The sequence below is a fragment of the Hibiscus syriacus genome, unplaced genomic scaffold, assembly GCF_006381635.1.
Source record: "Hibiscus syriacus cultivar Baekdansim isolate YM2019G1 unplaced genomic scaffold, ASM638163v2 tig00111213_pilon, whole genome shotgun sequence".
NCBI lineage: Eukaryota > Viridiplantae > Streptophyta > Magnoliopsida > Malvales > Malvaceae > Hibiscus > Hibiscus syriacus.
Genome location: NW_024063022.1, coordinates 5,840,040 through 5,865,147, shown reverse-complemented (window position 1 = coordinate 5,865,147; position 25,108 = coordinate 5,840,040). Strand labels below are relative to the sequence as shown.

Sequence of the window (25,108 nt, the reverse complement as noted above, 5' to 3'; positions counted from 1 at the left end):
CTTAGTAATTTGAATACATTGCATAATCCTATGCAAAAACTTAATATGATATCCATAAACCAAATGCATCAGAGAGATGTGTCATGCACGTATCTAAAAATAAGTATATTACACTCTGGTAAGAGAACCCATGTTGAAACATTGAAACAATATTATTGAGAGGAAGAACCACAATTCTCATAGGGTGGGTGATTTTGATGATTCTACAATGTTTCTATTGTCTGAGTATTTGTAGTGTTAGTTCGAGTTTCTAGGAGATTTATATCGACTAGTGAATTGTTAATATTTGTTTTGAATCATACGATTTCATTTTTTTTCTGAATAGGTGTGACTTAGATGTATCATATGTCCTTTTTTCAAGTACCTACTTTTGAGGTTTATTATTAATAAAGTAATTTTTTGTTGTGCTAAAAAAAGATTGAATATGGAAGAATTAGAAACAATAACATAATCGCTTGTAAAAGAAATTACATATTTAAATCATGTAGTATATTTTTATTAGCTATAATAAAAATGTTGGCATTTAATTGAGTCAATTTAAGTATTATTATTCAATTTTTATAATAGGAGAAACAATAACATATACAAGGCAATTGACCCATGCAGGTCTCGAACCTGCGACCTTCGCGTTATTAGCACGATGCTCTAACCAGCTGAGCTAATAAGCCATTGCATATATATTGATGTATTTCATCATATAACTCTTTGGATGATTTTGCAGATGAAATTTAAATTGGAAATTTAAAGTACCAAAGTAAATTTAAGGTAGAAGGAGGGTTTGAACCTCCGACCTTGTGGTTAACAGCCACATGCTCTAACCAACTGAGCTACTCCTGCTATTTATCTTCTCTTCCACATAACTACAATGTTGTCATCTGTTGGAATTATGCATACATATGTGGAAGGGATGAGGATTCTTTGGATCAAGTGACCCTGTTATAGTAATTAAAACTAATAAACAATGAAATTTTAAAATAATGATAATTGAATAACACATAATTTTAAATAATCACATGTTCTCTCTACTAAACATTATAATCCTATATTTCGATTTAAATGCATCAAATAAAATAATGTTATATTCTTTGTAATATGAATAGATTACATAATCATATGCACATAAATCTCATATCGATGAACCAACACTCGAGAGATGTGCTCCCTACGTATCTAAAAATTAATACATAACACTCTTGATAAGAGAACTCATTCTCAAACCTCAAAATAAGATTATTGAGCAAAATTGCCACTAACACTCTGAATGAAAGGTTTGATGGTGCAATCTAGATATATTGAAGAATGAGAAACACTAAAAAATCGCTTGTAAAAACAATTAATTACATAATAACATATATCATCACTGATTCATTTTGTCGTTTTAGACTTATTATTTATTTTCTTAAGCTCTATCTCTCTTAGAATAGGAGAATCAATAATATATGTAAGATAATTGACCCATGCATGTCTCTAACCTACGACCTTCGCGTTATAAGCATAATGCTCTAACCAACCGAGCTAAAAAGCCATTTCATGTTTTTTGATGTATTGCTTTATAAAAATCTTTGAATGGTTTAACACTAATTGAAAGTAAAACAAGAATTTAGGTTACACTCTTGGTAAGAGAAGCCGTGTTGAAACATTGAAACAAGATTATTGAGTGGAATTACCATAATTCTCATAGGTGTGGGTGATTTTGATGATTCTACAATGTTTCTATTGTCTAAGAGTATTTGCGGTGTTAGTTCGAGTTTCTAGGAGATTTATTTCGACTTGTAAATTTTTAATTTTTTGTTTTGAAGCATACGATTTCATTTTTTTCTGAATAGGAGTGACTTAGATGTATCATATGTCCTTTTGTCAAGTACCTCCTTTTGAGGTTTATTATTAATAAAGTAATTTTTGTTGTGCTAAAAAAAGATTAAATATGGAAGAATTAGAAACAAAAACATAATCGCTTGTAAAAGAAATTACATATTTAATCTAAATATCATGTAGTATATATTTTATTAGCTATAATAAAAATGTTGTTCTTCAATTTTTATAATAGGAGAAATAATAACATATACAAGGCAATTGACCCATGCAGGTCTCGAACCTGCAACCTTCGCGTTATTAGCACGATGCTCTAACCAGCTGAGCTAATAAGCCATTGCATATATTGATGTATTCATCATATAACTCTTTGGATGATTTTACAGATGAAATTTAAATAGGAAATTTAAAGTACCAAAGTAAATTTAAGCTAGAAGGAGGGTTTGAACCTCCGACCTTGTGGTTAACAGCAATATGCTCTAACCAACTAAGCTACTCCAGTTACTTAGCTTTTCTTCCACATAACTACAATCTTGTCATCTATTGGAATTATGCATACATATGTGGAAGGGGTGAGGATTCTTTGGATCAAGTGACTCTGTTATGGTAATTAAGACTAATAAATAATGAAATTTTAAAATAATAACAACACGTTTTTTAAATAATCACATGTTCTCTCTTCTAAACATCATAGTCCTATATTTCGATTAAATGCATCAAATAAGTATTGTTATATTCTTTGTAATATGAACCAAACACTTTCAAGAGATCTGCCCCCACGTATCTAAAAATTAGTACATAACACTCTTGATTGGAGAACTCATTCTCTAACCTCGAAACGAGATTATTGAGAAAAATTGCCACTAATAATCTTAATGAAAGGTTTGATAGTGCAATCTAGATTAGATATCAAAGAATGAGAAACAGTAAAAAAATCGCTTGAAAAATAATTAATTACATAATAACATATATCATCACTGATTCATTGTGTCATTTTAGACTTATTATTTATTTTCTTAAGCTCTCTCTCTTTTATAATAGGAGAAACAATAACATATGTAAGACAATTGACCCATGCAGATCTCTAACATGTGACCTTCACGTTGTAAGCACAATGCTCTAACCAACCGAGCTAAAAAGCCATTTCATGTCTTTTGACGTATTGCTTCATACAAATCTTTGGATGGTTTAACTAATTGAAAGTAAACCGGTAATTTAAGTTACCAGTGTAAATCAATGCTAGAAGGAAGACTTGAACCTACGACCTTATTATTAACAACCAAACTCTCTATCCAGCTGAGATACTACAGAAATTTAACTCTTTTTCTACACAACTACAATCTTATCACATTTTTTTAATTATATATATATATATTGAAGGGAGGAGGATTATGTGGATCATGTGACTCTATTATGGTTAGTAAGAATAATAAATAATTAATTTTTTGTAAAAATAATTAAATTTTAAAATAATGATAATTAAATAACATGTGCTTCTAAATAAGCATATGTTATATTTACTAAACATCATAATCTTACATTCAAAATAAGTGCATCAAACAAAGTAATGTTATACATTCTTAGGAATTTGAATACATTGCATTATCCTATGCAGAAACTTAGTCTTATATCCGTAAAGCAAACGTATCTGATGGATGTGTGCCTATCTCAAAATAAGTACATTACACTCTTGGTAAGAGAACCGATGTTGAAACATTGAAACAATATTATTGAGGGGAATAACCACAATTCTCATAGGTGTGGGTGATTTTGATGATTCTAAAATGTTTCTATTGTCTATGAGTATTTGCGGAGTTAGTTGGAGTTTCTAGGAGTTTTATTTCGACTTGTAAACTGTCATTTTTTTTTGTTTTGAAGCATGTGATTTCGTTTTTTTCCTAAACATGCGTGATTTAGATGAATCATATGTCCTTTTTTCAGGTACCACCTTTTGAGGTTTATTATTAATAAAATAATTTTTTGTTGTGCTAAAAAAGATTAAATATGGAAGAATGAGAAAATAATAACATAATCGATTGTAAAATAAATTACATATTTAATCTAAATACCATGCAATATATATTTTTATTAGCTAGAATAAACGTGTTGGCATTTGATTGAGTCAATTTAAGTGTTATTCTTTAACTTCTTAAGCTTTATTTTTTATAATAGAAGAAACAATAACATATACAAGGCAATTGGCCCATGCAGGTCTCGAACCTGCGACCTTCGCGTTATTAGCACGATGCTCTAACCAACTGAGCTAATAGGCCATTGCATATATTAATGTATTTCATTATATAACTCTTTGGATGATTTGACAGATGAAATTTAAATTGGAAATTTAAAGTACCAAAGTAAATTCACGCTAGAAGGAGGGCTTGAACCTCCGACCTTGTGGTTAACAGCCACATGCTCTAACCAACTGAGCTACTCCAGCAATTTAGCATCTCTTCCACATAACTACAATGTTGTCATCTGTTGGAATTATGCATAGATATGTGGAAGAGATGAGGATTCTTTGGATCTAGTGACACTATTATGGTAATTAAGACTAAATGCATCAAATGATATGCATATTCTTATACCAATGAACCAAATACTTTCGAGAGATCTGCCCCCATTTATCCAAAAATTAGTACATAACACTCTTGATAAGAGAACTCATTCTCTAACCTCGAAACAAGATTATTGAGCAAAATTTCCACTAACATTTTGAATGAAAGGTTTGATGGTGCAATCTAGATTAGATTCGAAGAATGAGAATTAATAAAAAATCGTTTGTAAAAATAATTAATTACATAATAACATATATCATCACTGTTTCAATGTGTCATTTTAGACTTATTATTTATTTTCTTAAGCTCTCTCTCTTTTAGAATAGGAGAAAATATAACATATGTAAGACAGTTGAGCAATGCATGTCTCTAACCTGTGACCTTCGCGTTATAAGCACAATGCTCTAACCAACCGAGCTAAAAAGCCATTTAATGTCTTTTTGACGTATTGCTTTACACAAATCTTTGGATGGTTTAACTAATAGAAAGTAAAACGAAAATTTAAGTTATCAGTGTAAATCAACGCTAGAAAGAAGACTTGAACATACGACCTTATTGTTAACAACCAAACTCTCTATCCAGTTGAGATGCTCCGCTATTTAACTCTTTTTCTACACAACTACAATCTTATCACATTTTTTAATTTTATATATATATATATATAAGGGAGGAGGATTATTTGGATCATGTGACTCTATTATGGTTGTTAAGAATAATATATAATTAAATTTCAATAAAAATAATTAAATTTTAAAATAATGATAATTCAATAACATGTGCTTCTAGAAATAATATGTTTTCTTTACTAAACATTATAATCTTATATTGAAAATAAATGCATCAAACAAAGTAATTTTATACATTGTTAGTAATTTGAATACATTGCATAATCCTATGCATAAACTTAATCTTATATCCATAAACCAAACGTATCCGAGAGATGTGTCATGCACGTATCTAAAAATAAGTACATTACACTTTTACTAAGAGAACCCATGTTGAAACATTGAAACAAGATTATTGAGAGGAATAACCACAATTCTCATAGGAGTGGGTGATTTTGATGACTCTGCAATGTTTGTATTGTCTATGAGTATTTACGGAGTTAGTTCGAGTTTCTAGGAGATTTATTTCAACTTGTAAATTGTCAATATTTTATGTTTTGAAGCATACGATCTCATTTTTTTCCTGAATAGGCTTGATTTAGATGAATCGTATGTCCTTTTGTCAGTTACCTCCTTTTGAGGTTTATTATTAATAAAGAGATTTTTTGTTGGGCTAAAAAAGATTAAATATGGAAGAATAAGAAAAATAACATAATCGCTTGTAAGAGAAATTACATATTTAATATAAAAATCATGCAGTATATTTTTTTAATAGATAGAATAAAAATGTTGGCATTTGATTGAGTCAATTTAAGTGATATTCTTAATTTCTTAAGCTTTAATTTTTTTATAATAGGAGAAACAATAACATATACAAGGTGATTGGCCCATGCAGGTCTCGAACCTGCGACCTTTGCGTTATTAGCACGATGCTCTAACCAACTAAGCTAATAAGCCATTGCATATATATTTATTTATTTCATCATATAACTCTTTGGATGATTTGACAGATGAAATTTAAATAGGAAATTTAAAGTACCAAAGAAAATTCACGCTAGAAGGAGGGCTTGAACCTCCAACCTCGGGGTTAACAACCACATGCTCTAACCAATTGAGCTACTCCTGCTATTTATCTTCTCTTCCACATAACTACAATGTTGTCATCTGTTGGAATAATGCATACATATGTGGATGGGATGAGGATTATTTGGATCAAGTGACCCTGTTATGGTAATTAAGACTAATAAATAATGAAATTTTAAAATAATGATAATTGAATAACACATAATTTTAAATAATCACATGTTCTCTCTACTAAACATTATAATCCTATATTTCGATTTAAATGCATCAAATAAAATAATAATATATTCTTTGTAATATGAATAGATTACATAATCATATGCACATAGTAAATCTTATATCGATGAACCAACACTCTCGAGAGATGTGCTCCCTACGTATATAAAAATTAATACATAACACTCTTGATAAGATAACTCATTCTTAACCTCGAAACAATATTATTGAGCAAAATTGCCACTAACACTCTGAATGAAAGGTTTGATGGTGCAATCTAGATTATATATTGAAGAATGAGAAACACTAAAAAATCACTTGTAAAAACAATTAATTACATAATAACATATATCATCACTGATTCATTGTATCGTTTTAGACTTATTATTTATTTTCTTAAGCTCTATCTCTTTTAGAATAGGAGAAAGAATAACATATGTAAGACAATTGACCCATGTAGGTCTCTAACCTACGACCTTCGCGTTATAAGCATAATGCTCTAACCAACCGAGCTAAAAAGCCATTTCATGTTTTTTGATGTATTGCTTTATGAAATCTTTGAATGGTTTAACACTAATTGATAGTAAAACCAGAATTTAGGTTACACTCTTGGTAAGAGAAGCCATGTTGAAACATTGAAACAAGATTATTGAGTGGAATAACCACAATTCTCATAGACGTGGGTGATTTTGATGATTCTACAATGTTTCTATTGTCTATGAGTATTTGCAGAGTTAGTTCGAGTTTCTTGGAGATTTATTTCGACTTGTAAACTGTCAATTTTTTTTGTTTTGAAGCATACGATTTCGTTTTTTTCCTGAACAGGCTTGATTTAGATGAATCATATGTCCTTTTATCAGGTACCACCTTTTGAGGTTTATTATTAATAAAGTAATTTTTAGATGTGCTAAAAAAGATTAAATATGGAAGAATGAGAAACAATAACATAATCACTTGTAAAAGAAATTGCATATTTAATCTAAATATCATGCAGTATATATATATATATATTTTACTAGCTAAAATAAAAATGTTGGCATTTGATTGAGTCAATTTAAGTTTTATTCTTATTTTCTTATGCTTTAATTATTTATAATAGGAGAAACAATAACATATACAAGACAATTGGCCCATGCAGGTCTCGAACCTACGACCTTCGCGATATTAGCACGATGCTCTAACCAACTGAGCTAATAGGCCATTGCAAATATATTGATGTATTTCATCATAAACTCTTTGGATGATTTGACAGATGAAATTTAAATTGGAAATTTAAAGTACCAAAGTAAATTCACTCTAGAAGGAGGGCTTGAACCTCAGACCTTGTGGTTAACAAACACATGCTCTAACCAACTGAGCTACTCCAACAATTTAGATTCTCTTCCACATAACTACAATGTTGTCATCTGTTGGAATTATACATACATATGTGGAAGGGATGAGGATTCTTTGGATCTAGTGACACTATTATGGTAATTAAGACTAATAAATAATGAAATTTTAAAATAATTATAATTGAATAACACGTTATTTTAAATAATCACATGTTCTCTCTGCTAAACATTATAATCCTATATTTTGATTAAATGCATAAAATAAAATATTGTTATATTATTTGTAATATGAATAGATTACATAATCATATGCACATAGTAAATCTTATATCGATGAACGAAACACTTTCAAGAGATGTGCCCCTACGTATCTAAAAATTAATACATAACACTCTTGATAAGATAACTCATTCTCAAACCTCGAAACGAGATTATTGAGCAAAATTGACACTAACATTCTGAATGAAAGGTTTGATGGTGTAATCTAGATTATATATCGAAGAATTAGAAATACTAAAATATCGCTTCTAAAAAAAATTAATTACATAATAACATATATCATCACTGATACATTGTGCCATTTTAGACTTATTATTTATTTTCTTAAGCTCTATCTCTTTTAGACTAGGAGAAACAATAACATATGTAAGACAATTGACCCATGCAGGTCTCTAACCTGCGACCTTCGCGTTATAAGCACATTGCTCTAACCAACCGAGCTAAAAAGCCATTTCATGTCTTTTTGACGTTTGCTTTATACAAATATTTGGATGGTTTAACTAATTGAAAGTAAAACGGGATTTTAAGCTACCAGTGTAAATCAACGCTAGAAGGAAGACTTGAACCTACGACCTTATTGTCAACAACCAAACTGTCCATCCAGGTGAGATGCTCTAGCTATTTAACTCTTTTTCTACACAACTACAATCATTTCACATATATATATATATATATATATATATATATATATATATATATATATATATATATATATATATATATATATATATTAAAGGGAGGAGGATTATTTGGATCATGTGACTCTATTATGGTTATTAAGAATAATACATAATTAAATTTCTGTAAAAATAATTAAATTTTAAAATAATGATAATTCAATAACATGTGTTTTTAAAAATAATAAGTTACCTTTACCAAACATTATAATCTTACATTCAAAATAAATGCATCAAAGAAAATAATTTTATACATTCTTAGTAATTTGAATACGTTGCATAATACTATGCATAAACTTAATCTTATATTCATAAACCAAAGGTATCCGAGAGATATGTCATGCTCGTATCTAAAACTAAGTACATTACACTCTTGGAAAGAGAACCCATGTTGAAACATTGAAACAAGATTATTGAGAGGAATAACCACAATTCTCATAGGTGTGGGTGATTTTGATGATTCTACAATGTTTCTATTGTCTAGGAGTATTTGCGGAGTTTGCTCGAGTTTCTAGGAGTTTTATTTCGACTTGTAAACTATCAATTTTTTTTAAGCATGCGATTTCATTTTTTTTCTGAATAGGCGTGATTTAGATGAATCATATCCTTTTTTCAGGTACCTCCTTTTGAGGTTTATTATTAATAAAATAATTTTTTGTTGTGCTAAAAAAGATTAAATATGAAAGAATGAGAAAATAATAACATAATCGCTTGTAAAATAAATTACATATTTAATCTAAATACCATACAATATATATTTTTATTAGCTAGAATAAAAGTGTTGGCATTTGATTGAGTCAATTTAAGTGTTATTCTTTAATTTCTTAAGCTTTAATTTTTATAATAGAAGAAACAATAACATATACAAGGCAATTGGCCCATGCAGGTCTCTAATTTGCGACCTTCGTGTTATTAGCACGATGCTCTAACCATCTGAGCTAATAGGCCATTGCATATTAATGCATTTCGTCATATAACTCTTTGTATGATTTGACAAGTGAAATTTAAATTGGAAATTTAAAGTACCAAAGTAAAGTCACGCTAGAAGGAGGGCTTGCACCTCCGACCTTGTGGTTAACAGCCACATGCTCTAACCAACTCAGCTACTCAAGCAATTTAGCTTCTCTTCCACATAACTACAATGTTGTCATCTGTTGGAATTATACATACATATGTGGAAGGGATGAGGATTCTTTGGATCTAGTGACACTATTATGGTAATTAAGACTAATAAATAATGAAATTTTAGAATAATGATAATTGAATAACACGTAATTTTAAATAATCACATGTTCTCTCTGCTAAACATCATAATCCTATATTTTGACTAAATGCATCAAATAAAATAATGTTATATTTGTTGTAATATGAATAGATTACATAATCATATGCACATAGTAAATCTTATATCAATGAACGAAACACTTTCAAGAGATGTGCCCCCTACGTATCTAAAAATTAATACATAACACTCTTGATAAGATAACTCATTCTCAAACCTCGAAATAAGATTATTGAGCAAAATTGACACTAACATTCTGAATGAAAGGTTTGACGGTGCAATCTAGATTATATATCGAAGAATTAGAAGTACTAAAAAAATCGCTTATAAAAACAATTAATTACATAATAACATATATCATCACTGATTCATTGTGTCATTTTAGACTTATTATTTATTTTCTTAAGCTCTATCTCTTTTTGAATAGGAGAAACAATAACATATGTAAGACAATTGACCCATGCAGGTCTCTAACCTACGACCTTCGCGTTATAACCACATTGCTCTAACCAACCGAGCTAAAAAGCCATTTCATGTCTTTTTGACGTTTGCTTTATACAAATCTTTGGATGGTTTAACTAATTGAAAGTAAAACGAGAATTTAAGCTACCAGTGTAAATCAACGCTTGAAGGAAGACTTGAACCAACGACCTTATTGTTAACAACCAAACTGTCCATCCAGCTGAGATGCTCCAACTATTTAACTCTTTTTCTACACAACTACAATCTTTTCACATTTTTTAATTATATATATATATATATATTGAAGAGAGGACGATTATTTGGATCATGTGACACTATTATGGTTATCAAGAATAATACATAATTAAATTTCTGTAAAAATAATTAAATTTTAAAATAATGATAATTCAATAACATGTGTTTTTAAATAATAATATGTTATCTTTACCAAACATCATAATCTTACATTCAAAATAAATGCATCAAACAAAATAATTTTATACATTCTTAGTAATTTGAATACATTGCATAATCATATGCATAAACTTAATCTTATAACCATAAACCAAAGGTATCCGAGAGATGTGTCATGAACGTATGTAAAAATAAGTACATTACACTCTCGGAATGAGAACCCATGTTGAAACATTGAAACAAGATTATTGAGAGGAATAACCACAATTCTCATAGGTGTGGGTGATTTTGATGAGTCTATGATGTTTCTATTGTCTATGAGTATTTGAGGAGTTAGTTCGAGTTTCTAGGAGTTTTATTTCGACTTGTAAACTGTCAATTTTTTTTTTTTTTGAAACATGCAATTTCGTTTTTTTCCTGAATAGGCGTGATTTAGATGAATCATATCTCCTTTTTTTTCAGGTACCTCCTTTCGAGTTTTATTATTCATAAAATAATTTTTTGTTGTGCTAAAAAAGATTAAATATGGAAGAATGAGAAAATAATAACATAATCGCTTGTAAAATAAATTACATATTTAATCTAAATAACATGCACTATATGTATTTTTATTAGCTAGAATAAAATTGTTGACATTTGATTGAGTCAATTTAAGTCTTATTCTTTAATTTCTTAAGCTTTATTTTTTTTTATAATAGAAGAAACAATAACATATACAAGGCAATTGGCCCATGCAAGTCTCGAACCTGTGACCTTCGCGTTATTAGCACGATGCTCTAACCAACTGAGCTAATAGGACATTACATATATTAATGTATTTTATCATATAACTCTTTGGATGATTTGACAGATGAAATTTAAAATGGAAATTTAAAGTACCAAAGTAAATTCACGCTAGAAGGAGGGCATGAACGTCCAACCTTGTGGTTAACAGCCACATGCTCTAACCAACTGAGCTATTCCAGCAATTTAGCTTTTCTTCCACATAACTACAATGTTGTCATCTGTTGGAATTATGCATACATATATGGAAGGGATGAGTATTCTTTGGATCTAGGGACACTATTATCGTAATTAAGACTAATAAATAATGAAATTTTAAAATAATGATAATTGAATAACAGGTGATTTTAAATAATCACATGTTCTCTCTCCTAAACACCATAATCCTATATTTTGCTTAAATGCGTCAAAAAAATAATGTTATATTATTTGTAATATGAATAGATTACATAATTATATGCACATAGTAAATCTTATATTGATGAACGAAACACTTTCAAGAGATGTGCCCCCTACGTATCTAAAAATTAATACATAACACTCTTGATAAGATAACTCATTCTCAAACCTCGAAACGAGATTATTGAGAAAAATTGGCACTAACATTTTGAATGAAAGGTTTGATGGTGCAATCTAGATTATATATCGAAGAATTAGAAATACTAAAATATCGCTTCTAAAAATAATTAATTACATAATAACATATATCATCACTGATTCATTGTGTCATTCTAGACTTATTATTTATTTTCTTAAGATCTATCTCTTTTAGAATAGGATAAACAATAACATATGTAAGACAAATCTTTGGATGATTTAACTAATTGAAAGTAAAACGAGAATTTAAGCTACCAGTGTAAATCAACGCTAGAAGGAAGACTTGAACCTACGACCTTATTGTTAACAACCAAACGCTCTATTCAGCTGGGATGCTCCAGCTATTTAACTCTTTTTATACACAACTACAATCTTTTTACATTTTTTAATTTTATATATATATATATATATTGAAGGGAGGAGGATTATTTGGATCATGTGACTCTATTATGGTTATTAAGAATAATACATAATTAAATTTCTGTAAAAATAATTCAATTTTAAAATAATGACAATTCAATAACATGTGCTTTAGAATAATCACATGTTCTCTCTGCTAAACATCATAATCCTATATTTTGATGAAATACATCAAATAAAGTAATGTTATATTCTTTGTAATATGAATAGATTACATAATCATATGCATATAGTTAATCTTATATCGATAAACCAAACACTCTCGATAGATCTGCCTCCGTATATTTAAAAATTAGTACATAGCACTCTTGATAAGAGAACTCATTCTCTAACCTCGAAACGAGATTATTGAGAAAAATTACCACTAACATTCTTAATGAAAGATTTGATGGTGCAATCTAGATTAGATATCGAAGAATGAGAAACAGTAAAAAAATCGCTTGTAAAAACAATTAATTACATAATAACATATCATCAATGATTCATTGTGTCATTTTAGAGTTATTATTTATTTTCTTAAGCTCTATCTCTTTTAGAATAGGAGAAAGAATAACATATGTAAGACAATTGACCCATGCAGGTCTCTAATCTGCGACCTTCGCGTTATAAGCACAATGTTCTAACTATCCGAGCTAAAAAGCCATTTCATGTCTTTTTTACGTATTGCTTCATACAAATCTTTGGATGTTTTAACTAATTGAAAGTGAAACGAGAATTTAAGTTACCAGTATGAATCAACGCTAGAAGAAAGACTTGAACCTACGACCTTATTGTTAACAACCAAACTATCTATCCAGCTGAGATACTCCAGCTATTTAACTCCTTTTCTATACAACTACAATCTTATCACATCTTATTTTTTATTTTTTATATATATTGAGGGGAGGAGGATTATTTGGATCACGTGACTCTATTATGGTTATTAAGAATAATACATAATTAAATTTCTCTAAAAACAATTAAATTTTAAAATAATGATAATTCAATAACGTGTGCTTCTAAATAATCATATGTTATCTTTACTAAACATCATAATCTTACATTCAAAATAAATGCATCAAACAAAGTAATTTTATACATTCTTAGTAATTTGAATACATTGCATAATCCTATGCAAAAACTTAATATGATATCCATAAACCAAATGCATCAGAGAGATGTGTCATGCACGTATCTAAAAATAAGTATATTACACTCTTGGTAAGAGAACCCATGTTGAAACATTGAAACAATATTATTGAGAGGAAGAACCACAATTCTCATAGGTGTGGGTGATTTTGATGATTCTACAATGTTTCTATTGTCTGAGTATTTGTAGTGTTAGTTCGAGTTTCTAGGAGATTTATATCGACTAGTGAATTGTTAATATTTGTTTTGAATCATACGATTTCATTTTTTTTCTGAATAGGTGTGACTTAGATGTATCATATGTCCTTTTTTCAAGTACCTACTTTTGAGGTTTATTATTAATAAAGTAATTTTTTGTTGTGCTAAAAAAAGATTGAATATGGAAGAATTAGAAACAATAACATAATCGCTTGTAAAAGAAATTACATATTTAAATCATGTAGTATATATTTTTTATTAGCTATAATAAAAATGTTGGCATTTAATTGAGTCAATTTAAGTATTATTATTCAATTTTTATAATAGGAGAAACAATAACATATACAAGGCAATTGACCCATGCAGGTCTCGAACCTGCGACCTTCGCGTTATTAGCACGATGCTCTAACCAGCTGAGCTAATAAGCCATTGCATATATATTGATGTATTTCATCATATAACTCTTTGGATGATTTTGCAGATGAAATTTAAATTGGAAATTTAAAGTACCAAAGTAAATTTAAGCTAGAAGGAGGGTTTGAACCTCCAACCTTGTGGTTAACAGCCACATGCTCTAACCAACTGAGCTACTCCTGCTATTTATCTTCTCTTCCACATAACTACAATGTTGTCATCTGTTGGAATTATGCATACATATGTGGAAGGGATGAGGATTCTTTGGATCAAGTGACCCTGTTATAGTAATTAAAACTAATAAACAATGAAATTTTAAAATAATGATAATTGAATAACACATAATTTTAAATAATCACATGTTCTCTCTACTAAACATTATAATCCTATATTTCGATTTAAATGCATCAAATAAAATAATGTTATATTCTTTGTAATATGAATAGATTACATAATCATATGCACATAGTAAATCTCATATCGATGAACCAACACTCTCGAGAGATGTGCTCCCTACGTATCTAAAAATTAATACATAACACTCTTGATAAGAGAACTCATTCTCAAACCTCAAAATAAGATTATTGAGCAAAATTGCCACTAACACTCTGAATGAAAGGTTTGATGGTGCAATCTAGATTATATATTGAAGAATGAGAAACACTAAAAAATCGCTTGTAAAAACAATTAATTACATAATAACATATATCATCACTGATTCATTTTGTCGTTTTAGACTTATTATTTATTTTCTTAAGCTCTATCTCTCTTAGAATAGGAGAAACAATAATATATGTAAGATAATTGACCCATGCATGTCTCTAACCTACGACCTTCGCGTTATAAGCATAATGCTCTAACCAACCGAGCTAAAAAGCCATTTCATGTTTTTTGATGTATTGCTTTATAAAAATCTTTGAATGGTTTAACACTAATTGAAAGTAAAACAAGAATTTAGGTTACACTCTTGGTAAGAGAAGCCGTGTTGAAACATTGAAACAAGATTATTGAGTGGAATTACCATAATTCTCATAGGTGTGGGTGATTTTGATGATTCTACAATGTTTCTATTGTCTAAGAGTATTTGCGGTGTTAGTTCGAGTTTCTAGGAGATTTATTTCGACTTGTAAATTTTTAATTTTTTGTTTTGAAGCATACGATTTCATTTTTTTCTGAATAGGAGTGACTTAGATGTATCATATGTCCTTTTGTCAAGTACCTCCTTTTGAGGTTTATTATTAATAAAGTAATTTTTTGTTGTGCTAAAAAAAGATTAAATATGGAAGAATTAGAAACAAAAACATAATCGCTTGTAAAAGAAATTACATATTTAATCTAAATATCATGTAGTATATATTTTATTAGCTATAATAAAAATGTTGTTCTTCAATTTTTATAATAGGAGAAATAATAACATATACAAGGCAATTGACCCATGCAGGTCTCGAACCTGCAACCTTCGCGTTATTAGCACGATGCTCTAACCAGCTGAGCTAATAAGCCATTGCATATATATTGATGTATTTCATCATATAACTCTTTGGATGATTTTACAGATGAAATTTAAATAGGAAATTTAAAGTACCAAAGTAAATTTAAGCTAGAAGGAGGGTTTGAACCTCCGACCTTGTGGTTAACAGCAATATGCTCTAACCAACTAAGCTACTCCAGTTACTTAGCTTTTCTTCCACATAACTACAATCTTGTCATCTATTGGAATTATGCATACATATGTGGAAGGGGTGAGGATTCTTTGGATCAAGTGACTCTGTTATGGTAATTAAGACTAATAAATAATGAAATTTTAAAATAATAACAACACGTTTTTTAAATAATCACATGTTCTCTCTTCTAAACATCATAATCCTATATTTCGATTAAATGCATCAAATAAAGTATTGTTATATTCTTTGTAATATGAACCAAACACTTTCAAGAGATCTGCCCCCACGTATCTAAAAATTAGTACATAACACTCTTGATTGGAGAACTCATTCTCTAACCTCGAAACGAGATTATTGAGAAAAATTGCCACTAATAATCTTAATGAAAGGTTTGATAGTGCAATCTAGATTAGATATCAAAGAATGAGAAACAGTAAAAAAATCGCTTGAAAAATAATTAATTACATAATAACATATATCATCACTGATTCATTGTGTCATTTTAGACTTATTATTTATTTTCTTAAGCTCTCTCTCTTTATAATAGGAGAAACAATAACATATGTAAGACAATTGACCCATGCAGATCTCTAACATGTGACCTTCACGTTGTAAGCACAATGCTCTAACCAACCGAGCTAAAAAGCCATTTCATGTCTTTTTGACGTATTGCTTCATACAAATCTTTGGATGGTTTAACTAATTGAAAGTAAACCGGTAATTTAAGTTACCAGTGTAAATCAATGCTAGAAGGAAGACTTGAACCTACGACCTTATTATTAACAACCAAACTCTCTATCCAGCTGAGATACTACAGCAATTTAACTCTTTTTCTACACAACTACAATCTTATCACATTTTTTTAATTATATATATATATATTGAAGGGAGGAGGATTATGTGGATCATGTGACTCTATTATGGTTAGTAAGAATAATAAATAATTAATTTTTTGTAAAAATAATTAAATTTTAAAATAATGATAATTAAATAACATGTGCTTCTAAATAAGCATATGTTATATTTACTAAACATCATAATCTTACATTCAAAATAAGTGCATCAAACAAAGTAATGTTATACATTCTTAGGAATTTGAATACATTGCATTATCCTATGCAGAAACTTAGTCTTATATCCGTAAAGCAAACGTATCTGATGGATGTGTGCCTATCTCAAAATAAGTACATTACACTCTTGGTAAGAGAACCGATGTTGAAACATTGAAACAATATTATTGAGGGGAATAACCACAATTCTCATAGGTGTGGGTGATTTTGATGATTCTAAAATGTTTATATTGTCTATGAGTATTTGCGGAGTTAGTTGGAGTTTCTAGGAGTTTTATTTCGACTTGTAAACTGTCATTTTTTTTTGTTTTGAAGCATGTGATTTCGTTTTTTTCCTAAACATGCGTGATTTAGATGAATCATATGTCTTTTTTTCAGGTACCACCTTTTGAGGTTTATTATTAATAAAATTTTTTGTTGTGCTAAAAAAGATTAATATGGAAGAATGAGAAAATAATAACATAATCGATTGTAAAATAAATTACATATTTAATCTAAATACCATGCAATATATATATTTTTATTAGCTAGAATAAACGTGTTGGCATTTGATTGAGTCAATTTAAGTGTTATTCTTTAACTTCTTAAGCTTTATTTTTTATAATAGAAGAAACAATAACATATACAAGGCAATTGGCCCATGCAGGTCTCGAACCTGCGACCTTCGCGTTATTAGCACGATGCTCTAACCAACTGAGCTAATAGGCCATTGCATATATTAATGTATTTCATTATATAACTCTTTGGATGATTTGACAGATGAAATTTAAATTGGAAATTTAAAGTACCAAAGTAAATTCACGCTAGAAGGAGGGCTTGAACCTCCGACCTTGTGGTTAACAGCCACATGCTCTAACCAACTGAGCTACTCCAGCAATTTAGCATCTCTTCCACATAACTACAATGTTGTCATCTGTTGGAATTATGCATAGATATGTGGAAGAGATGAGGATTCTTTGGATCTAGTGACACTATTATGGTAATTAAGACTAAATGCATCAAATGATATGCATATTCTTATACCAATGAACCAAATACTTTCGAGAGATCTGCCCCCATTTATCCAAAAATTAGTACATAACACTCTTGATAAGAGAACTCATTCTCTAACCTCGAAACAAGATTATTGAGCAAAATTTCCACTAACATTTTGAATGAAAGGTTTGATGGTGCAATCTAGATTAGATTCGAAGAATGAGAATTAATAAAAAATCGTTTGTAAAAATAATTAATTACATAATAACATATATCATCACTGTTTCAATGTGTCATTTTAGACTTATTATTTATTTTTCTTAAGCTCTCTCTCTTTTAGAATAGGAGAAAATATAACATATGTAAGACAGTTGAGCAATGCATGTCTCTAACATGTGACCTTCGCGTTATAAGCACAATGCTATAACCAACCGAGCTAAAAAGCCATTTAATGTCTTTTTGACGTATTGCTTTACACAAATCTTTGGATGGTTTAACTAATAGAAAGTAAAACGAAAATTTAAGTTATCAGTGTAAATCAACGCTAGAAAGAAGACTTGAACATACGACCTTATTGTTAACAACCAAACTCTCTATCCAGTTGAGATGCTCCGCTATTTAACTCTTTTTCTACACAACTACAATCTTATCACATTTTTTAATATATATATATATATATATATATATATAAGGGAGGAGGATTATTTGGATCATGTGACTCTATTATGGTTGTTAAGAATAATACATAATTAAATTTTTGTAAAAATAATTAAATTTTAAAATAATGATAATTCAATAACATGTGCTTATAAATAATAATATTTTATCTTTACTAAACATCATAATTTTACATTCAAAATAAATGCATCAAACAAAGTAATTTTATACATTCTTAGTAATTTGAATACATTGCAATATCCTATGCATAAACTTAATCTTATATCCATAAACCAAAGGTATCCGAGAGATGTGCCATGCGCGTATCTAAAAATAAGTACATTACACTCTTGGTAAGAGAACCCATGTTGCAACATTGAAACAAGATTATTGAGAGGAATAACCAAAATTCTCATAGGTGTGGGTGATTTTAATGATTCTACAATGTTTCTATTGTCTATGAGTATTTGCGGAGTTAGTTCGAGTGTCTAGGAGTTTTATTTCGACTTGTAAATTGTCAATTTTTTTGTTTTGAATCATACGATTTTGTTTTTTCCTGAATAGGCGTGATTTAGATGAATCATATGTCCTTTTTTCAGGTACCTCCTTTTGAGGTTTATTATTAATAAAGTAATATTTTTTTGTGCTAAAAAAAGATTAAATATGGAAGAATGAGAAAATAATAACATAATCGCTTATAAAATAAATTTCATATTTAATCTAAATATCATGCAATATATATTTTTATTAGCTATAATAAAAGTGTTGACATTTGATTGAGTCAATTCAAGTGTTATTCTTTAATTTCTTAAGCTTTATTTTTTTTATAATATGAGAAACAAAAACAGGTACAATGTAATTGGCCAATGCAGGTCTCGAACTTACGACCTTTGCGTTATTAGCACGATGCTCTAACCAACTGAGCTAATAGGCCATTGCATATATATATTGATGTATTTCATCATATAACTCTTTGGATGATTTGTCAAATGAAATTTAAATTGGAAATTTAATGCCAATGTAAATTCACGCTAGAAGGAGGCTTGAACCTCCGACCTTGTCATTAACAGCTATATGTTCTAACCAACTGAGCTACTCCAGCTATTTAGCTTCTCTTCCACATAATACAATGTTGTCATTTGTTGGAATTACGCATACATATATGGAAGGGATAAGGATTCTTTGGATCAAGTGACTCTGTTATAGTAATTAAGACTAATAAATAATGAAATTTTAAAATAATGATGATTGAATAACACATAATTTTAAAAAATCACATGTTCTCTCTGCTAAACATCATAATGCTATATTTCGATTAAATGCATCATATAAAATAATGTTATATTCTTTGTAATATGAATAGATTACAAAATTATATGCACATAGTAAATCTTATATCAATGAACCAAACACTTTCAAGAGTTGTGCCCCCTACGTACCTAAAAATTAATACATAACACTCTTGATAAGAGAACTCATTCTCAAACCTATAAACGAGATTATTGAGCAAAATTGCCACTAGCATTCTGAATGAAAGGTTTGATGGTGCAATCTAGATTATATATCGAAGAATTAGAAACACTAAAAAAATCGCTAGTAAAAACTATTAATTACATAATAACATATATCATCATTGATTCATTGTGTCATTTTAGACTTATTATTTATTTTCTTAAGCTCTTTGGTTTTTTAGAATAGGAGAAACAATAACATATGTAAGACAATTGACCCATGCAGGTCTCTAACCTGCTACCTTTGCGTTATAAGCACAATGCTCTAACCAACCAAGCTAAAAAGCCATTTCATGTCTTTTTGACGTATTGTTTTATACAAATCTTTAGATTGTTTAAATAATTGAAAGTAAAACGAGAATTTAAGTTACCAGTGTAAATCAACGCTAGAAGGAAGACTTGAACCTACGACCTTATTGTTAACAACCATACTCTCTATCCAGCTGAGATGCTCCATCTATTTATCTCTTTTTCTAGACAACTATAATCTTATCAGTTTTTTATATATATATATATATATATATATATATATATATATATATTGATGGGAGGAGGATTATTTGGATCATGTGACTCTATTATGGTTATTAAGAATAATACATAATTAAATTTCTGTAAAAATAATTAAATTTTAAAATAATGATAATTCAATAACATGTGCTTATAAATAATCATATGTTATCTTCACAAAACATCATAATCTTACATCCAAAATAAATGCATCAAACTACATTCTTAGTAATTTGAATACATTGCATAATCCTATGCATAAACTTAATCTTATAACCATAAACCAAAGGTATCCGAGAGATGTGTCATGTGCGTATATAAAAATAAGTACATTACACTCTTGGTAAGAGAACCCATGTGGCAACATTAAAACAAGATTATTGAGAGGAATAACCAAAATTCTCATAGGTGTGGGTGATTTTTATGATTCTACAATGTTTATATTGTCTATGAGTATTTGCGGAGTTTGTTCGAGTTTCTAGGAGATATATTTCGACATGTAAATTGTCAATTTTTTTGTTTTGAAGCATACGATTTCGTTTTTTCCTGAATAGGTGTGATTTAGATGAATCATATGTCCTTTTGTCAGGTACCTCCTTTTGAGGTTTATTATTAATAAAGTAATCTTTTGTTGTGCTAAAAAAACATTAAATATGGAAGAATGAGAAACAATAGCATAATCTCTTGTAAAATAAATTACATATTTAATCTAAATATCATGCAATATATATATATTTTTATTAGCTAGGATAAAGGTGTTGAAATTTGATTGAGTCAATTTAAGTGTTATTCTTTAATTTCTTAGGCTTTATTTTTTTTAATAATAGGAGAAACAATAACATGTACAACGCAATTGTCCATGAAGGTCTCGAACCTGCGACCTTCACGTTATTAGCATGATGCTCTAACCAATTGAGCTAATAGGTCATTGCATATATTGATCATCATATAACTCTTTCGATGATTTGAAAGATGAAATTTAAATTGGAAATTTAAAGTACCAAAGTAAATTTATGCTAGAAGGAGGGCTTAAAACCTCCGACCCTGTGGTTAACAGCCACATGCTCTAACCAACTGAGCTACTCCATCTATTTAGCTTCTTTTCCACATAACTATTATGTTGTCATATGTTGTAATTATGCATACATATGTGGAAGGGATGAGGATTCTTTACATCAAATGACTCTGTTATTGTAATTAAGCCTAATAAATAATGAAATTTTAAAATAATGATAATTTAATAACACGTAATTTTAAATAATCACATGTTCTCTCTGCTAAACATCATAATCCTATATTTCGATTAAATTCATCAATTAAAGTAATGTTATATTCTTTGTAATATGAATAGATTATATAATCATATGCATATATTTAATCTTATATCGATAAACCAAACACTCTCGAGATATCTGCCCCCTACGTATCTAAAAATTAATACATAGCACTCTTGATAAGAGAACTCATTCTCTAACCTCGAAATGAGATTATTGAGCAAAATTACGACTAACATTCTTAATGAAAGTTTTGATGGAGAAATCTAGACTAGATATCGAAGAATGAGAAATAGTAAAAAAAATCGCTTGTATAAACAATTAATTACATAATAACATATATCATCAATGATTCATTATGTCATTTTATACTTATTATTTATTTTATTAAGTTCTCTCTTTTTTAGAATAGGAGAAACAATAACATATGTAAGATAACTGACCCATTCAGGTCACTTACCTGCGACCTTCGCGTTATAATCACAATGCTCTAAGAAACCGAGATAAAAATCCATTTCATATCTTTTTGACGCATTGTTTCATACAAATCATTGGATGGTTTAACTAATTGAAATTAAACTGATAATTTAAGTTACCATTGTAAATCAACGCTAGAAGGAAGACTTGAACCTACGACCTTATTGCTAACAACCAAACTCTCTATCCAACTGAGATACTCCAGCTATTTAACACTTTTTCTACACAACTACTATCTTATCACATTCTTTTAATTTTATATATATATATTGAAGGGAGAAGGATTATTTGGATCATGTGACTCTATTGTGGTTATTAAGAATAATACATAATTAAATGTTTGTAAAAATAATTAAATTTTAAAATAATGATAATTCAATAGCATGTGCTTCTAAATAAGCATATGTTATCTTTACTAAACATCATAATCTTACATTCAAAATAAATGCATCAAACAAAGTAATTTTATACATTCTTAGTAATTTGAATACATTGCATAATCCTATGCATAAACTTAATCTTATATCCATAAACCAAACGCATCTGAGAGATGTGTCATGCATGTATCTAAAAATATGTACATTATACTCTTGGTAAGAGAACCCATGTTGTAACCCCCACAGACCGATAAGCGTAGCCCGATCCGATCCGGGAAGTCACATTAGGGCCACCGGAGCGACCCACTGTAAAAATAGCAGAAATTTTAAAACTTTTTATCAGAACATGTAAACTTATAAAATCAGTTTTCACTATTTAAAAATAAAACAGATTTCCAAACACGTATATAAATCAAAATACAATTACATGCCCCCTAATCACATGTACCATACTCTGCAACAACGTCGGACGAACTCCCTTACTAAAGTCAATAGATGCACTGGTACAATTCTTTAAACCTGAAAAGGTGAGTAATAGAGTGAGCTTTGGAAAGCTCAGTAATACAGAACTACCATATGATGCTGATGAACGTGCAGATACAGATAAATATATTTCCTTATTGTTTCTGAACATTTACATATTTTTATGCTGAGCAGAGATCCTACTGATATTTCAGGTGGTAACGGACAATGAGCGTCCAGTTCAGAGAAATATTTTAGATGACTGAGTTCAGGAGATCAGAATAGGTTGTCTAGTGTGTTCCCGAAAAACCAGTAAAAAGATACATATCTTTTAAAACATATATATATATATATATATATATACCCCCATCCCATCACAACATAGTGTGTAGGTTCCCCAGAACCATACACCCAACCCAACACAACATATAAGGCCCTGAGCACAAAGCCGAGGAACCTATGAAAATTCTTCCTTCAACAATACCCCCCAATTAACACATTTTTCTGTCATTAAACGGAGATATCAGAAATCAAAACAGAATTCAGATCATGTATCATAACAGAATTCAAGTCAGAAATCAGATAAAATAATTATATGATTAGGGAACACACTAGAGTTTACAAATATTATTCGGAGGTACTGGATAATCTTAGCAAGTAGAGAAACACGGATCTTCAGTATACCGATAGAATGTCAGAATTTAGAATCACTATTGGAAAAGTTCAATAACTAACGGAATCATCAGTTATTCAGAATGTGAATTATCAGGATCGTATCTTATTTGAACAGATTTCAAAAGTTGTACGTAATCAGAAAGGTATTCAGAATCTTTTACATCCATATCAATTGATCGGATAATCGAACAACTTGACAACGAAGATTCAGAATCTTAACAATCTATGTCGACTGGTCAATTCATTTTCCTTCCAGGGTATTTACTCTTTAATACCACAAATTCTTGTTCATATATCATCTTCGAAATTAACGTTGAATAAATCTTCCAATGTCTTTATTTCATTTCCACGCTTCCACAATACCATGAAATGCTGACGTACTTGATTAATTTGTTCATAACCCATTGTAATTATACACTACGTAAACTCATCAGAGTTTCCAGACTTATCCAAATCACTTACTAAATCCTCAGTCATTGAGGTTACCTAGTTCATTTAGCAGTCATGTCCATTCCAGTTACTTCAGGATTTTCCAGAGTAATTCAAACGTTCCTGAATTTCAGATACATGTTGCACTTCCATTTCATTCAATTTGGTCTTCGTGGTTGACTTGTCGAACAAACGTCCAATTCTAAGTACTGAATACGATCTAGAGCTGAGCTGAGCTGAATACTTCCAAAATTTATCATCGAGCCAAACTTGAGAAGACGAACACATGTTCCAATAATATCTATGCCATTCAGGTATTGACATAGCTTTAGGGTTGATCTATTCACTTAAATTATTTTCCATTACCTTTATAGGTAGTCCAATACCTATGCTTACTTAGATTCCTTAATTAATCCAAGACATTTACTTAATTTAGGCCATAAGGGTATTTTGGCAATTTTGATGTTCAGTTTTATTCCATTCATTTCAGAGCTCGAGGATATTCAGTCATTCCTGAGCTTGGTGATATTCTTGGGTCATTTTTATTACAGGGGTATTTTGGTCATTTTACAGATCCACGGTATTTCAATCTTTTTCCTCCATCCGGTCTTATTATTTAATTCCAATTTATCATCTATTACAGTCCGTTCGAACAATTCCGATAAAAGAGCACCCTCCGATAAATTGTTCTTCAGGTATTTACTTATAACTCGGATATTTCGGGTCAAGTGCCTTCTCGGATTTTACAAACGCAATATTATGAAT

General features: G+C 29.5%; 13 non-coding genes across 13 annotated transcripts; all 13 read right to left on the bottom strand.

Moving 5' to 3' along the window:
• Window positions 1-594: 594 nt before the first annotated feature.
• TRNAI-AAU lies at window positions 595-668 on the bottom strand. The gene has a single exon. It is a non-coding gene; the product is annotated as a tRNA-Ile (tRNA).
• Window positions 669-2,074: 1,406 nt separating this feature from the next.
• TRNAI-AAU lies at window positions 2,075-2,148 on the bottom strand. The gene has a single exon. It is a non-coding gene; the product is annotated as a tRNA-Ile (tRNA).
• A 1,863-nt stretch (window positions 2,149-4,011) lies between these two features.
• TRNAI-AAU lies at window positions 4,012-4,085 on the bottom strand. The gene has a single exon. It is a non-coding gene; the product is annotated as a tRNA-Ile (tRNA).
• A 93-nt stretch (window positions 4,086-4,178) lies between these two features.
• Window positions 4,179-4,252, bottom strand: TRNAN-GUU. The gene has a single exon. It is a non-coding gene; the product is annotated as a tRNA-Asn (tRNA).
• Window positions 4,253-5,858: 1,606 nt separating this feature from the next.
• Window positions 5,859-5,932, bottom strand: TRNAI-AAU. The gene has a single exon. It is a non-coding gene; the product is annotated as a tRNA-Ile (tRNA).
• Window positions 5,933-7,400: 1,468 nt separating this feature from the next.
• TRNAI-AAU lies at window positions 7,401-7,474 on the bottom strand. Its single transcript has one exon. It is a non-coding gene; the product is annotated as a tRNA-Ile (tRNA).
• A 3,973-nt stretch (window positions 7,475-11,447) lies between these two features.
• Window positions 11,448-11,521, bottom strand: TRNAI-AAU. The gene has a single exon. It is a non-coding gene; the product is annotated as a tRNA-Ile (tRNA).
• A 2,681-nt stretch (window positions 11,522-14,202) lies between these two features.
• Window positions 14,203-14,276, bottom strand: TRNAI-AAU. The gene has a single exon. It is a non-coding gene; the product is annotated as a tRNA-Ile (tRNA).
• A 95-nt stretch (window positions 14,277-14,371) lies between these two features.
• TRNAN-GUU lies at window positions 14,372-14,445 on the bottom strand. Its single transcript has one exon. It is a non-coding gene; the product is annotated as a tRNA-Asn (tRNA).
• A 1,246-nt stretch (window positions 14,446-15,691) lies between these two features.
• TRNAI-AAU lies at window positions 15,692-15,765 on the bottom strand. Its single transcript has one exon. It is a non-coding gene; the product is annotated as a tRNA-Ile (tRNA).
• A 1,865-nt stretch (window positions 15,766-17,630) lies between these two features.
• Window positions 17,631-17,704, bottom strand: TRNAI-AAU. The gene has a single exon. It is a non-coding gene; the product is annotated as a tRNA-Ile (tRNA).
• A 93-nt stretch (window positions 17,705-17,797) lies between these two features.
• Window positions 17,798-17,871, bottom strand: TRNAN-GUU. The gene has a single exon. It is a non-coding gene; the product is annotated as a tRNA-Asn (tRNA).
• A 1,617-nt stretch (window positions 17,872-19,488) lies between these two features.
• TRNAI-AAU lies at window positions 19,489-19,562 on the bottom strand. Its single transcript has one exon. It is a non-coding gene; the product is annotated as a tRNA-Ile (tRNA).
• Between the last annotated feature and the right edge of the window lie 5,546 nt (window positions 19,563-25,108).